This window comes from Somniosus microcephalus, chromosome 12, assembly GCF_052327205.1.
Source record: "Somniosus microcephalus isolate GS21.2 chromosome 12, FLI_Smic_1.0, whole genome shotgun sequence".
NCBI classification, from domain to species: Eukaryota; Metazoa; Chordata; class Chondrichthyes; order Squaliformes; family Somniosidae; genus Somniosus; species Somniosus microcephalus.
The window spans coordinates 210,013,241-210,030,161 of record NC_140998.1 but is presented as its reverse complement, the minus strand read 5'-3'; positions in this window follow the sequence as shown (position 1 = coordinate 210,030,161).

Genomic DNA, 16,921 nt, shown 5'->3' with positions numbered 1-16,921 from the left:
TCCGACAGTGCGGCGCTCCCTCAGTACTGCCCCTCCGACAGTGCGACGCTCACTAAGTACTGAACCTCCGACAGTGCGGCGCTCCCTCAGTACTGACCCTGCGACAACACAACGCACCCTCAGTACTGCCCCGCCGACAGTGCGGCGCTCTCTCAGTACTGCCCCTCTGAAAGTTCGGCACTCCCTCAGTACTGCCCCTCCGACAGAGCAGCACTCCCTCAGTACTGCCCCTCCGACAGTGCGGCGCTCCCTCAGTACTGCCCCTCCGACAGTGCGGCGCTCCCTCAGTACTGCCCCTCCGACAGTGAGGTGCTCCCTCAGTATTGCCCCTCTGACAGTGCAGCGCTCCCTCAGTACTGCACATCCGACAGGGCAACGCTCCCTCAGTACTGAACCACTGACAGTGCGGCGCTCCCTCAGTACTGCCCCTCTGACAGTGCAGAGCTCCCTCAGTACTGCCCCTCCGACAGTGCGGCACTCCCTCAGTACTACCGCTCCGACAGTGCGGTGCTCCCTCAGTACAGCCCCACCGACAGAGCGGCGCTCCCTCAGTACTGCCCCTCCGACAGTGTGGTGCTCCCTCAGTACTGCCCCTCCGACAGTGCAGCACTCCCTCAGTACTGCCCCTCCGACAGTGCGGCGCTCCCTCAGTACTGCCCCTCCGACAGTGCGGCGCTCCCTCAGTACTGCCCCTCCGACAGTGCGGTGCTCTCTCAGTATTGCCCCTCCGACAGTGCAGCGCTCCCTCAGTACTGCACATCCGACAGGGCAACGCTCCCTCAGTACTGAACCACCGACAGTGCGGCGCTCCCTCAGTACTGCCCCTCCGACAGTGCGGTGCTCCCTCAGTACGGCCCCACCGACAGTGCGGCGCTCCCTCAGTACTGCCCCTCCGACAGTGCGACGCTCCCTCAGTACTGAACCTCCGATCGTGCGGCGCGACCTCAGTACTGCCCCTCTGACAGTGCAGAGCTCCCTCAGTACTGCCCCTCCGACAGTGCGGCACTCCATCAGTACTGCCCCTCCGACAGTGCGGTGCTCACTCAGTACTGCCCTTCCGACAGTGCGGCGCTCCCTCAGTACTGCCCCTCCGACAGTGCGGCACTCCATCAGTACTGCCCCTCCGACAGTGCGGTGCTCACTCAGTACTGCCCTTCCGACAGTGCAGCGCTCCCTCAGTACTGCCACACCGACAGTGTGGTGCTCCCTCAGTACTGCCCCTCCGACAGTGCGGCGCTCCCTCAGTACTGCTCCTCCGACAATGCAACGCTCCTTCAGTACTGCCCCTCCGACAGTACGGCACTTCCTCAGTACTGCCCCGCCGACAGTGCGGTGCTCCCTCAGCACGGCCCCTCCGACAGTGCGGCGCTCCCTCAATACTGCCCCTCTGAGAGGGCGACGCTCCCTCAGTACTGAACCTCCGACAATGCGGCGTTACCACAGTATTGCCCCTCCGGCAGTGCAGAGCTCCCTCAGTACTGCCCCTCCGACAGTGCGGCACTCCCTCAGTACTGCCCCTCCGACAGTGCGGTGCTCCCTCAGTACTGCCCCTCCGACAGTGCAGCGCTCCTTCAGTACTGCCCTTCCGACCGTTTGGCGCTCCCTCTGTCTTGTCCCTCTGACATTTCGGCGCTCCCTCAGTACTGCTCCTCCGACAGTGCGGAGCTCCCTCAGTACTGTCCCTCCAACAGTGCGGCGCTCCCTCAGTACTGGCCCTGCGACAGTGCGGCACTCCCTCAGTACTGCCCCTCCCACAGTGCGGCGCTCCCTCCATATTGCCCCTCCGACATTGCGGAGCTCCCTCAGTACTGCCCCTCCGACAGTGCGGCACTCCCTCAGTACTGCCCCTCCGACAGTGCGGTGCTCCCTCAGTACTGCCCCTCCGACAGTTCGGCACGCTCTCAGTACTGCCCCTCCGACAGTGCGGCGTTCCCTCAGTACTGCCCCTCCGACAGTCCAGCGCTCCTTCAGTACTGCCCTTCCGACCGTTTGGCGCTCCCTCTGTATTGCCCCTCTGACATTTCGGCGCTCCCTCAATACTGCTCCTCCGACAGTGCGGAGCTCCCTCAGTACTGACCCTCCGACAGTGCAGTGCTACTTCAGTACTGCCCCTCCGACAGTGCGGCGCTCCCTCAGTACTGGCCCTCCGACAGTGCAGAGCTCCCTCAGTACTGCCCCTCTGACAGTGCGGCACTACCTCAGTACTGCCCCTCCGACAGTGCAGAGCTCCCTCAGTACTGCCTCTCCGACAGTGCGACGCTCCCTCAGTACTGGCCCTCTGAAAGTGCGGCGCACCCTCAGTAATGCCCCCCCACAGTGCGGAGCTCCCTCAGTACTGACCCTCCGACAGTGCAGCGCTACTTCAGTACTGCCCCTCCGACAGTGCAGAGCTCCCTCAGTACTGCCCCTCCGACAGTGCGGTGCTCCCTCAGTACTGGCCCTCCGACAGTGCAGAGCTCCCTCAGTACTGCCCCTCCGACAGTGCGGCGCTCCCTCAGTACTGGCCCTCCGACAGTGCGGCGCTCCCTCAGTACTGCCCCTCCGACAGTGTGGCGCTCCCTCAGAACTGCCCCTCCGACAGTGCGGAGCTCCCTCAGTACTGCCCCTCCGACAGTGTGGCGCTTCCTCAGTACTTCCCCTCCGACAGTATGGAGCTCCCTCAGTACTGCCCCTCCGACAGTGCGGCGCTACCTCAGTACTGCCCCTCCGACAGTGCTGCGCTCCCTCAGTACTGCCCCTCCGACAGTGCGGCGCTCCCTCAGTACTGCCCCTCCGACAGTGCGGCGTTCCCTCAGTATTGCCCCTCCGACAGTGCGGCGCTCCCTCAGTACTGCCCCTCTGACAGTGCGGCGCTCCCTCAGTACTGCCCCTCCGACAGTGCGGCGCTCCCTCAGTACTGCCCCTCCGACAATGCGGCGCTCCCTCAGTATTGCCCCTCCGACAGTGCGGAGCTCCCTCAGTACTGCCCCTCCGACAGTGCGGCGCTCCCTCAGTACTGCCCCTCCGACAGTGCGGCGCTCCCTCAGTACTGCCCCTCCGACAGTGCGGCGCTCCCTCAGTATTGCCCCTCCGACAGTGCGGCGCTCCCTCAGTACTGGCCCTCCGACAGTGCGGCGCTCCCTCAGTACTGCCCCTCTGACAGTGCGGCGCTCCCTCAGTACTGCCCCTCTGACAGTGCGGTGCTCCCTCAGTACTGCCCCTCTGACAGTGCGGCACTCCCTCAGTACTGCCCCTCCGACAGTGCGGCGCTCCCTCAGTATTGCCCCTCCGACAGTGCGGCGCTCCCTCAGTACTGGCCCTCCGACAGTGCGGCGCTCCCTCAGTACTGCCCCTCTGACAGTGCGGTGCTCCCTCCGTACTGCCCCTCTGACAGTGCGGTGCTCCCTCAGTACTGCCCCTCTGACAGTGCGGTGCTCCCTCAGTACTGCCCCTCTGACAGTGCGGTGCTCCCTCAGTACTGCCCCTCCGACAGTGCGGCACTCCCTCAGTACATCCCCTCCGACAGTGCGGCGCTCCCTCAGTACTGCCCCTCTGACAGTGCGGTGCTCCCTCAGTACTGCCCCTCTGACAGTGCGGTGCTCCCTCAGTACTGCCCCTCTGACAGTGCGGTGCTCCCTCAGTACTGCCCCTCCGACAGTGCGGCGCTCCCTCAGTACTGCCCCTCTGACAGTGCGGTGCTCCCTCAGTACTGCCCCTCTGACAGTGCGGTGCTCCCTCAGTACTGCCCCTCCGACAGTGCGGCGCTCCCTCAGTACTGCCCCTCTGACAGTGCGGTGCTCCCTCAGTACTGCCCCTCTGACAGTGCGGTGCTCCCTCAGTACTGCCCCTCTGACAGTGCGGTGCTCCCTCAGTACTGCCCCTCTGACAGTGCGGTGCTCCCTCAGTACTGCCCCTCCGACAGTGCGGCGCTCCCTCAGTACTGCCCCTCTGACAGTGCGGTGCTCCCTCAGTACTGCCCCTCTGACAGTGCGGTGCTCCCTCAGTACTGCCCCTCCGACAGTGCGGCGCTCCCTCAGTACTGCCCCTCTGACAGTGCGGTGCTCCCTCAGTACTGCCCCTCTGACAGTGCGGTGCTCCCTCAGTACTGCCCCTCTGACAGTGCGGTGCTCCCTCAGTACTGCCCCTCTGACAGTGCGGTGCTCCCTCAGTACTGCCCCTCTGACAGTGCGGTGCTCCCTCAGTACTGCCCCTCCGACAATGCGGCGCTCCCTCAGTATTGCCCCTCCGACAGTGCGGAGCTCCCTCAGTACTGCCCCTCCGACAGTGCGGCGCTCCCTCAGTACTGCCCCTCCGACAGTGCGGCGCTCCCTCAGTACTGCCCCTCCGACAGTGCGGCGCTCCCTCAGTATTGCCCCTCCGACAGTGCGGCGCTCCCTCAGTACTGGCCCTCCGACAGTGCGGCGCTCCCTCAGTACTGCCCCTCTGACAGTGCGGCGCTCCCTCAGTACTGCCCCTCTGACAGTGCGGTGCTCCCTCAGTACTGCCCCTCTGACAGTGCGGCACTCCCTCAGTACTGCCCCTCCGACAGTGCGGCGCTCCCTCAGTATTGCCCCTCCGACAGTGCGGCGCTCCCTCAGTACTGGCCCTCCGACAGTGCGGCGCTCCCTCAGTACTGCCCCTCTGACAGTGCGGTGCTCCCTCAGTACTGCCCCTCTGACAGTGCGGTGCTCCCTCAGTACTGCCCCTCTGACAGTGCGGTGCTCCCTCAGTACTGCCCCTCTGACAGTGCGGTGCTCCCTCAGTACTGCCCCTCCGACAGTGCGGCACTCCCTCAGTACATCCCCTCCGACAGTGCGGCGCTCCCTCAGTACTGCCCCTCTGACAGTGCGGTGCTCCCTCAGTACTGCCCCTCTGACAGTGCGGTGCTCCCTCAGTACTGCCCCTCTGACAGTGCGGTGCTCCCTCAGTACTGCCCCTCCGACAGTGCGGCGCTCCCTCAGTACTGCCCCTCTGACAGTGCGGTGCTCCCTCAGTACTGCCCCTCTGACAGTGCGGTGCTCCCTCAGTACTGCCCCTCCGACAGTGCGGCGCTCCCTCAGTACTGCCCCTCTGACAGTGCGGTGCTCCCTCAGTACTGCCCCTCTGACAGTGCGGTGCTCCCTCAGTACTGCCCCTCTGACAGTGCGGTGCTCCCTCAGTACTGCCCCTCTGACAGTGCGGTGCTCCCTCAGTACTGCCCCTCTGACAGTGCGGTGCTCCCTCAGTACTGCCCCTCCGACAATGCGGCGCTCCCTCAGTATTGCCCCTCCGACAGTGCGGAGCTCCCTCAGTACTGCCCCTCCGACAGTGCGGCGCTCCCTCAGTACTGCCCCTCCGACAGTGCGGCGCTCCCTCAGTACTGCCCCTCCGACAGTGCGGCGCTCCCTCAGTATTGCCCCTCCGACAGTGCGGCGCTCCCTCAGTACTGGCCCTCCGACAGTGCGGCGCTCCCTCAGTACTGCCCCTCTGACAGTGCGGCGCTCCCTCAGTACTGCCCCTCTGACAGTGCGGTGCTCCCTCAGTACTGCCCCTCTGACAGTGCGGCACTCCCTCAGTACTGCCCCTCCGACAGTGCGGCGCTCCCTCAGTATTGCCCCTCCGACAGTGCGGCGCTCCCTCAGTACTGGCCCTCCGACAGTGCGGCGCTCCCTCAGTACTGCCCCTCTGACAGTGCGGTGCTCCCTCAGTACTGCCCCTCTGACAGTGCGGTGCTCCCTCAGTACTGCCCCTCTGACAGTGCGGTGCTCCCTCAGTACTGCCCCTCTGACAGTGCGGTGCTCCCTCAGTACTGCCCCTCCGACAGTGCGGCACTCCCTCAGTACATCCCCTCCGACAGTGCGGCGCTCCCTCAGTACTGCCCCTCTGACAGTGCGGTGCTCCCTCAGTACTGCCCCTCCGACAGTGCAGCACTCCCTCAGTACTGCCCCTCTGACAGTGCGGTGCTCCCTCAGTACTGCCCCTCCGACAGTGCGGCGCTCCCTCAGTACTGCCCCTCTGACAGTGCGGTGCTCCCTCAGTACTGCCCCTCTGACAGTGCGGTGCTCCCTCAGTACTGCCCCTCCGACAGTGCGGCGCTCCCTCAGTACTGCCCCTCTGACAGTGCGGTGCTCCCTCAGTACTGCCCCTCTGACAGTGCGGTGCTCCCTCAGTACTGCCCCTCTGACAGTGCGGTGCTCCCTCAGTACTGCCCCTCTGACAGTGCGGTGCTCCCTCAGTACTGCCCCTCTGACAGTGCGGTGCTCCCTCAGTACTGCCCCTCTGACAGTGCGACACTCCCTCAGTACTGCCCCTCCGACAGTGCGGCGCTCCCTCAGTATTGCCCCTCCGACAGTGCGGCGCTCCCTCAGTACTGGCCCTCCGACAGTGCGGCGCTCCCTCAGTACTGCCCCTCTGACAGTGCGGTGCTCCCTCAGTACTGCCCCTCTGACAGTGCGGTGCTCCCTCAGTACTGCCCCTCTGACAGTGCGGTGCTCCCTCAGTACTGCCCCTCTGACAGTGCGGTGCTCCCTCAGTACTGCCCCTCCGAAAGTGCGGCACTCCCTCAGTACATCCCCTCCGACAGTGCGGCGCTCCCTCAGTACTGCCCCTCTGACAGTGCGGTGCTCCCTCAGTACTGCCCCTCCGACAGTGCAGCACTCCCTCAGTACTGCCCCTCTGACAGTGCGGTGCTCCCTCAGTACTGCCCCTCCGACAGTGCGGCGCTCCCTCAGTACTGCCCCTCTGACAGTGCGGTGCTCCCTCAGTACTGCCCCTCTGACAGTGCGGTGCTCCCTCAGTACTGCCCCTCTGACAGTGCGGTGCTCCCTCAGTACTGCCCCTCTGACAGTGCGGTGCTCCCTCAGTACTGCCCCTCTGACAGTGCGGTGCTCCCTCAGTACTGCCCCTCTGACAGTGCGGTGCTCCCTCAGTACTGCCCCTCTGACAGTGCGGTGCTCCCTCAGTACTGCCCCTCTGACAGTGCGGTGCTCCCTCAGTACTGCCCCTCTGACAGTGCGGCGCTCCCTCAGTACTGCCCCTCTGACAGTGCGGCGCTCCCTCAGTACTGCCCCTCTGACAGTGCGGTGCTCCCTCAGTACTGCCCCTCCGACAATGCGGCGCTCCCTCAGTATTGCCCCTCCGACAGTGCGGAGCTCCCTCAGTACTGCCCCTCCGACAGTGCGGCGCTCCCTCAGTACTGCCCCTCCGACAGTGCGGCGCTCCCTCAGTACTGCCCCTCCGACAGTGCGGCGCTCCCTCAGTATTGCCCCTCCGACAGTGCGGCGCTCCCTCAGTACTGGCCCTCCGACAGTGCGGCGCTCCCTCAGTACTGCCCCTCTGACAGTGCGGCGCTCCCTCAGTACTGCCCCTCTGACAGTGCGGTGCTCCCTCAGTACTGCCCCTCTGACAGTGCGGCACTCCCTCAGTACTGCCCCTCCGACAGTGCGGCGCTCCCTCAGTATTGCCCCTCCGACAGTGCGGCGCTCCCTCAGTACTGGCCCTCCGACAGTGCGGCGCTCCCTCAGTACTGCCCCTCTGACAGTGCGGTGCTCCCTCAGTACTGCCCCTCTGACAGTGCGGTGCTCCCTCAGTACTGCCCCTCTGACAGTGCGGTGCTCCCTCAGTACTGCCCCTCTGACAGTGCGGTGCTCCCTCAGTACTGCCCCTCCGACAGTGCGGCACTCCCTCAGTACATCCCCTCCGACAGTGCGGCGCTCCCTCAGTACTGCCCCTCTGACAGTGCGGTGCTCCCTCAGTACTGCCCCTCCGACAGTGCAGCACTCCCTCAGTACTGCCCCTCTGACAGTGCGGTGCTCCCTCAGTACTGCCCCTCTGACAGTGCGGTGCTCCCTCAGTACTGCCCCTCTGACAGTGCGGTGCTCCCTCAGTACTGCCCCTCTGACAGTGCGGTGCTCCCTCAGTACTGCCCCTCTGACAGTGCGGTGCTCCCTCAGTACTGCCCCTCTGACAGTGCGGCACTCCCTCAGTACTGCCCCTCCGACAGTGCGGCGCTCCCTCAGTATTGCCCCTCCGACAGTGCGGCGCTCCCTCAGTACTGGCCCTCCGACAGTGCGGCGCTCCCTCAGTACTGCCCCTCTGACAGTGCGGTGCTCCCTCAGTACTGCCCCTCTGACAGTGCGGTGCTCCCTCAGTACTGCCCCTCTGACAGTGCGGTGCTCCCTCAGTACTGCCCCTCTGACAGTGCGGTGCTCCCTCAGTACTGCCCCTCCGACAGTGCGGCACTCCCTCAGTACATCCCCTCCGACAGTGCGGCGCTCCCTCAGTACTGCCCCTCTGACAGTGCGGTGCTCCCTCAGTACTGCCCCTCCGACAGTGCAGCACTCCCTCAGTACTGCCCCTCTGACAGTGCGGTGCTCCCTCAGTACTGCCCCTCCGACAGTGCGGCGCTCCCTCAGTACTGCCCCTCTGACAGTGCGGTGCTCCCTCAGTACTGCCCCTCTGACAGTGCGGTGCTCCCTCAGTACTGCCCCTCTGACAGTGCGGTGCTCCCTCAGTACTGCCCCTCTGACAGTGCGGCGCTCCCTCAGTACCGCCCCTCTGACAGTGCGGTGCTCCCTCAGTACTGCCCCTCTGACAGTGCGGCACTCCCTCAGTACTGCCCCTCCGACAGTGCGGCGCTCCCTCAGTATTGCCCCTCCGACAGTGCGGCGCTCCCTCAGTACTGGCCCTCTGACAGTGCGGCGCTCCCTCAGTACTGCCCCTCTGACAGTGCGGTGCTCCCTCAGTACTGCCCCTCTGACAGTGCGGTGCTCCCTCAGTACTGCCCCTCTGACAGTGCGGTGCTCCCTCAGTACTGCCCCTCTGACAGTGCGGTGCTCCCTCAGTACTGCCCCTCCGACAGTGCGGCACTCCCTCAGTACATCCCCTCCGACAGTGCGGCGCTCCCTCAGTACTGCCCCTCTGACAGTGCGGTGCTCCCTCAGTACTGCCCCTCCGACAGTGCAGCACTCCCTCAGTACTGCCCCTCTGACAGTGCGGTGCTCCCTCAGTACTGCCCCTCCGACAGTGCGGCGCTCCCTCAGTACTGCCCCTCTGACAGTGCGGTGCTCCCTCAGTACTGCCCCTCTGACAGTGCGGTGCTCCCTCAGTACTGCCCCTCCGACAGTGCGGCGCTCCCTCAGTACTGCCCCTCTGACAGTGCGGTGCTCCCTCAGTACTGCCCCTCTGACAGTGCGGTGCTCCCTCAGTACTGCCCCTCTGACAGTGCGGTGCTCCCTCAGTACTGCCCCTCTGACAGTGCGGTGCTCCCTCAGTACTGCCCCTCTGACAGTGCGGTGCTCCCTCAGTACTGCCCCTCTGACAGTGCGGCACTCCCTCAGTACTGCCCCTCCGACAGTGCGGCGCTCCCTCAGTATTGCCCCTCCGACAGTGCGGCGCTCCCTCAGTACTGGCCCTCCGACAGTGCGGCGCTCCCTCAGTACTGCCCCTCTGACAGTGCGGTGCTCCCTCAGTACTGCCCCTCTGACAGTGCGGTGCTCCCTCAGTACTGCCCCTCTGACAGTGCGGTGCTCCCTCAGTACTGCCCCTCTGACAGTGCGGTGCTCCCTCAGTACTGCCCCTCCGAAAGTGCGGCACTCCCTCAGTACATCCCCTCCGACAGTGCGGCGCTCCCTCAGTACTGCCCCTCTGACAGTGCGGTGCTCCCTCAGTACTGCCCCTCCGACAGTGCAGCACTCCCTCAGTACTGCCCCTCTGACAGTGCGGTGCTCCCTCAGTACTGCCCCTCCGACAGTGCGGCGCTCCCTCAGTACTGCCCCTCTGACAGTGCGGTGCTCCCTCAGTACTGCCCCTCTGACAGTGCGGTGCTCCCTCAGTACTGCCCCTCCGACAGTGCGGCGCTCCCTCAGTACTGCCCCTCTGACAGTGCGGTGCTCCCTCAGTACTGCCCCTCTGACAGTGCGGTGCTCCCTCAGTACTGCCCCTCTGACAGTGCGGTGCTCCCTCAGTACTGCCCCTCTGACAGTGCGGTGCTCCCTCAGTACTGCCCCTCTGACAGTGCGGTGCTCCCTCAGTACTGCCCCTCTGACAGTGCGGTGCTCCCTCAGTACTGCCCCTCTGACAGTGCGGTGCTCCCTCAGTACTGCCCCTCTGACAGTGCGGTGCTCCCTCAGTACTGCCCCTCTGACAGTGCGGCGCTCCCTCAGTACTGCCCCTCTGACAGTGCGGCGCTCCCTCAGTACTGCCCCTCTGACAGTGCGGTGCTCCCTCAGTACTGCCCCTCCGACAATGCGGCGCTCCCTCAGTATTGCCCCTCCGACAGTGCGGAGCTCCCTCAGTACTGCCCCTCCGACAGTGCGGCGCTCCCTCAGTACTGCCCCTCCGACAGTGCGGCGCTCCCTCAGTACTGCCCCTCCGACAGTGCGGCGCTCCCTCAGTATTGCCCCTCCGACAGTGCGGCGCTCCCTCAGTACTGGCCCTCCGACAGTGCGGCGCTCCCTCAGTACTGCCCCTCTGACAGTGCGGCGCTCCCTCAGTACTGCCCCTCTGACAGTGCGGTGCTCCCTCAGTACTGCCCCTCTGACAGTGCGGCACTCCCTCAGTACTGCCCCTCCGACAGTGCGGCGCTCCCTCAGTATTGCCCCTCCGACAGTGCGGCGCTCCCTCAGTACTGGCCCTCCGACAGTGCGGCGCTCCCTCAGTACTGCCCCTCTGACAGTGCGGTGCTCCCTCAGTACTGCCCCTCTGACAGTGCGGTGCTCCCTCAGTACTGCCCCTCTGACAGTGCGGTGCTCCCTCAGTACTGCCCCTCTGACAGTGCGGTGCTCCCTCAGTACTGCCCCTCCGACAGTGCGGCACTCCCTCAGTACATCCCCTCCGACAGTGCGGCGCTCCCTCAGTACTGCCCCTCTGACAGTGCGGTGCTCCCTCAGTACTGCCCCTCCGACAGTGCAGCACTCCCTCAGTACTGCCCCTCTGACAGTGCGGTGCTCCCTCAGTACTGCCCCTCTGACAGTGCGGTGCTCCCTCAGTACTGCCCCTCTGACAGTGCGGTGCTCCCTCAGTACTGCCCCTCTGACAGTGCGGTGCTCCCTCAGTACTGCCCCTCTGACAGTGCGGTGCTCCCTCAGTACTGCCCCTCTGACAGTGCGGCACTCCCTCAGTACTGCCCCTCCGACAGTGCGGCGCTCCCTCAGTATTGCCCCTCCGACAGTGCGGCGCTCCCTCAGTACTGGCCCTCCGACAGTGCGGCGCTCCCTCAGTACTGCCCCTCTGACAGTGCGGTGCTCCCTCAGTACTGCCCCTCTGACAGTGCGGTGCTCCCTCAGTACTGCCCCTCTGACAGTGCGGTGCTCCCTCAGTACTGCCCCTCCGACAGTGCGGCACTCCCTCAGTACATCCCCTCCGACAGTGCGGCGCTCCCTCAGTACTGCCCCTCTGACAGTGCGGTGCTCCCTCAGTACTGCCCCTCCGACAGTGCAGCACTCCCTCAGTACTGCCCCTCTGACAGTGCGGTGCTCCCTCAGTACTGCCCCTCCGACAGTGCGGCGCTCCCTCAGTACTGCCCCTCTGACAGTGCGGTGCTCCCTCAGTACTGCCCCTCTGACAGTGCGGTGCTCCCTCAGTACTGCCCCTCTGACAGTGCGGTGCTCCCTCAGTACTGCCCCTCTGACAGTGCGGCGCTCCCTCAGTCCTACACTGAAATTGCACCTAGTTTTTTGTGTTCAAGTCTCCGGGTGTGAGACTTGAACCCACAACCTCTCACTCAGAGGCAAGAGTGCGACTAACTAATCACAGCTGACGGCTCGGGTTAGGGTTAGCGTTAGCGTTAGGGTTAGTGTTAGCGTTAGGGTTAGGGTTAGGGTTAGGGTTAGGGTTAGCGTTAGCGTTAGGGTTAGCGTTAGGGTTAGGGTTAGGGTTAGCGTTAGCGTTAGGGTTAGGGTTAGGGTTAGGGTTAGGGTTAGCGTTAGCGTTAGGGTTAGCGTTAGGGTTAGGGTTAGGGTTAGGGTTAGGGTTAGCGTTAGGGTTAGGGTTAGGGTTAGGGTTAGCGTTAGGGTTAGCGTTAGGGTTAGGGTTAGGGTTAGGGTTAGCGTTAGGGTTAGGGTTAGGGTTAGGGTTAGCGTTAGGGTTAGGGTTAGGGTTGGGGTTCGGTTGGGGTTGGGTTTAGGTTTAGGTTTAGGGTTAGTGTTAGGGTTAGCGTTAGCGTTAGTGTTAGGTTTAGTGTTAGGTTTAGTGTTAGCGTTAGGGTTAGGGTTAGTGTTAGCGTTAGTGTTAGGTTTAGTGTTAGCGTTAGGGTTAGGGTTAGTGTTAGCGTTAGTGTTAGGTTTAGTGTTAGCGTTAGGGTTAGGGTTAGTGTTAGCGTTAGTGTTAGGTTTAGTGTTAGCGTTAGGGTTAGGGTTAGTGTTAGCGTTAGTGTTAGGTTTAGTGTTAGCGTTAGGGTTAGGGTTAGTGTTAGCGTTAGTGTTAGGTTTAGTGTTAGCGTTAGGGTTAGGGTTTGGGTTAGGGTTAGGGTTGGGGATCGGGTTGGGGTTCGGTTTAGGGTTAGGGTTCGTGTTGGCGTTCGGGTTAGGGTTAGGGTTAGTGTTAGGGTTAGGGTTAGGGTTAGGATTAGGGTTAGGGTTAGGGTTAGTGTTGGGGTTCGGGTTAGGGTTAGGGTTAGGGTTAGTGTTAGTGTTAGGGTTAGGGTTAGGGTTAGTGTTAGTGTTAGGGTTAGGGTTAGGGTTAGGGTTAGTGTTAGTGTTAGGGTTAGGGTTAGGGTTAGGATTAGGGTTAGGGTTAGGATTAGGGTTAGGGTTAGGGTTAGTGTTAGAGTTAGGAGGGTTGGAACATCAGGTTAGGGTTAGGGTTAGGGTTAGGGTTAGGATTAGGGTTAGGGTTAGGGTTAGGGTTTGGGTTAGTGTTAGGGTTAGGAGGGTTGGAACATCAGGTTAGGGTTAGGGTTAGGGTTAGGGTTAGTGTTAGGGTTAGGAGGGTTGGAACATCAGGTTAGGGTTAGGGTTAGGGTTAGGGTTAGGGTTAGGGTTTGGGTTAGTGTTGGGGTTCGGGTTAGGGTTAGGGTTAGGGTTAGTGTTAGTGTTAGGGTTAGGGTTAGGGTTAGGATTAGGGTTAGGGTTAGGATTAGGGTTAGGGTTAGGGTTAGTGTTAGAGTTAGGAGGGTTGGAGCATTAGGTTAGGGGATGCGGGCGAGCGGGTGCTTGTCCACTCTTGTGTTCGTATTCTCATTGCTCAAGAATCCGTTTCCCTGGGGCCTGCCACTGCTGTTTGGCTCACGCCTTCTCTTATTTTTTGTCCTGCTTTAATCGACAATTGGTAAAGAATTGTGAATCAAAGCCAGTGTGGAATGGCCCGCAAACTGGCCTGGGTTTTTAATCTGGTTTGTTGCCTCTCCCAGGAGATCCCATGGCTCCGGGCGGGGTGGGCTGGATGGACCAGAGGGACTTTACCTGTCTGTCATTGTTCGTATGTTCCTATGTTCATATGACTATGTATGCTCTTATTTTTATATGTTTGTATGTCCGGGTGTTAATCACATGGACTCACGGCTGGTAACAATGAGCGGCCGACACGATCCACTGCTGGTTTATCAGGGATCCTCCGCACCATCGCTGGCCACTGAAGGTAAAGAATACCTGCCAGGGCTGAGAGTGAGGCCAACAATCATGGCCATTGATGATCTTCTCATCCAATCGAGCAGCAGCTGTACAAAGAAAGTGCCAGGACACTGAGGGTCAACATCCAATCACAGTGAGCGCTGGGTATTGGTGTACACAGCTCATGTCAACTGTAGACACACTCACACTCACTCACACTCACACTCACACACACACTCACACTCACACTCACACACTCACTCACACACTCACTCACACTCACACTCACACACTCACTCACACTCACACTCACACTCACTCACACACACTCACTCTCACACACTCTCACACACACTCACTCTCACACACTCACACACACACTCACGCTCACACACACTCACACACTCACTCACACTCACACTCACACACACACTCACACTCACACTCACACACACTCACACTCACACACACACTCACTCACAAACACACTCACACTCACTCACAAACACACACACACACTCACACACACTCACACACACACACTCACACACACACACTCACAAACACACTCACAAACACACTCACACACTCACTCACTCACACACACACACTCACACACACACACTCACACACACTCACACACACACACACACTCACACTCACACTCACACACACACACACACACGCACACTCACTCACACACACTAACACACACACACTCACTGACACACACACTCACACATTCACTGACACACAGACACACACACATACACACTCACTCACTCACACACACACTCACACTCACACTCACTCACACACACACTCACACTCACACACTCACACACACACACACGCACACGCACACTCACTCACACACACACTAACACACACACACACACTCACACATTCACTGACACACAGACACACACACATACACACTCACTCACTCACACACACACTCACACTCACACTCACTCACACACACACTCACACTCACACACTCACACACACACACACGCACACGCACACTCACTCACACACACACTAACACACACACACACACTCACACATTCACTGACACTCACTGACACACAGACACACACACATACACGCTCACTCTCTTACACATTCACACACACACACAGGCCCTCGGAAACATTACTAATCTCTCACGGCGTTAACTATATCTCTGGCTGTACCTGCAGCCCCTAGGAGCAGAACGAAGAGGACCGCTTCCATCTCGCTGTGTTATTCCGGCCCTTGTAGTGTCTCCAATATTACCCCCCTCTCCTTTATATAGCTTACAACATCGAGCCACAGCGATCGAATCTGGCTGATAATAAATTGGTTTTAAAAGCTCATTGGAGAAACGAATCTCATGGAGTTGTAACAGCTGCCATTCTCACTCCTGATGCGAGTATATCACCGGTCACTATTTACTGAGCACTTTAATTCTACGCACAGGTGCTCGAGGTCCCATAGCTGGAATGTGAGAAAGTTACGACTTGTATTTATACAGTGCCTTTAATGTAGTAAACCGTCCCGGCACTTCATAGTCATAGAGTCAGAACGGCACAGAAGGAGGCCGTTCGGCCCATCGAGTCCGTGCCGGCTCTCTGTAGAGCAATCCAGTCAGTCCCATCCTCCCGCTCTATCCCCGTAGCCCTGCAAGTTTATTTCCCTCCAGTGCCCATCCAGCCTCCCCTTGAAAACACTGAGTGTCTCCGCTTCCACCACTTCCGTCAGCAGCGAGTTCCAGGTCCTCACCACTCGCTGTGTAAGAAAGTTTTTTCTCACATCCCCCCCTGTATCTCTTGCCCAAAACCTTAAATCTGTGTCCCCTAGTCCTTGCACCATCAACTAGTGGGAACAGCCTTTCCCCGTCTAGCCTATCCCAAACCCGTCATAATCTTGTACACCTCTATCAAATCACCCCTCAACCTCCTTTGCTCTAATAGAAACAAATTCAGCTTCTCCAACCTGTCCTTGTAGCTAAGATCCCCCCATCCCCGGAACCATTCTGGTAAATCTCCTCTGCACCCTCTCAAGTGTAGGGGGTGGCGTGTGGTGGTGTTTGGCGCGTACGTACGCCCAGTCAGTTATGCCCCTGACTGTTTTGTGAGCGGTTAAAATCGCTCCCACGCCCCTGGGTTCTAGACACCGGACTTAGGTACAAGGCGACGGTACAGAGAAGACTCAAGTAGACAGGTGGTTGGATGTAAACAAAAACCAAGATTTTATTGAAGAGGAAAAGCTTGATACAATCTTATGGGAAAAATCACTAGCGTACACTTCTACAGGCAAAATTACAAATGCAAAAGAATAATAACTTTTATACTTATACAGGGAATGGGGAACACACGGCACATCGAGGGAAAACAATTATCTTAACAATCCCCTTATCCTTATCCCACCCCCTATACCTAACTAGATTAAGCTATGAGGGGTCAGAACTTCATGCTCACCAATCAAAAGGTTTGTTAGACTCAAAGCAGCGGTTGGGTTCGGGGTTCGCTCTTGGTGCTCTCTGGAGCCTGCTGTCGTCACGTGGTCTCCGGGCGCTGCAAGGGCGTTGTCCAGGTTCGAGTACCCCAAAGTTAAAGTCTCTGTTCGGGTACTTTACCTTGCAGGGATGATTCTTCGTCGACAGCCACCAGATTGAGTTGGTGTACAGATATTCGAAGGTCGGCCGAGGCTGAAGGCCCGATAATTCGAAGCCTCCCCTCAGTTCGTCTCCTCAGTTGGTCTTCCTCAGTTGGTCTTCTTCAGGTGGCCCTCCCTCCGGTAGTGTTCCCTCCTCCCCTCCTCGCGTCCCGCCTCGCCTGGCCTGAATTGTCCATGTCCGCCCGACCCGGTGCCTGGGCTAGTTCCAGATGGAGTGGGAAAAGGGCACGGGCAAAGGCCAGGGGGTAAGCGCGGGACGGGGGAAGAGCGGCAGCCACGAGGGCGAGGGGCCGAAGAGCAGCACCAGCACACCAACCAACAAGAACACCGAACACGAACACCTGACTCAACCTTCCTTGCTACCCGAGGGGGCCTTCAATTATACCTTCGTCGAAAATCCTTATCTGCGCGCCAAATCAGGTTAGTTCTTTGTTTTAATCTTGGCGGGCTATTTTAAATAATGGTAGCAATCCATACTAACTGTTTTCAGATGGCCGGTAATCGCATCTACCAGCCAGATAATTGACTTGTATTGTCCTGAAAGTTCCTTGATGGGCCTGTCCAGACTCGATGGTTCGGTTAATCTGTTTCCGATAATATATGCAGACTGCTAGATGGCCTTAACTATAGACCTAAACTGAATTTAGATTTGCCTCCAATTCAGTCAAATGCATAATTCAGAGTCCTGTCTGGTTCCAAAATACAAAGGCCTAGAAATTGAGTTGATGCCGCGCCAGGGCTTTAGCGCCGGA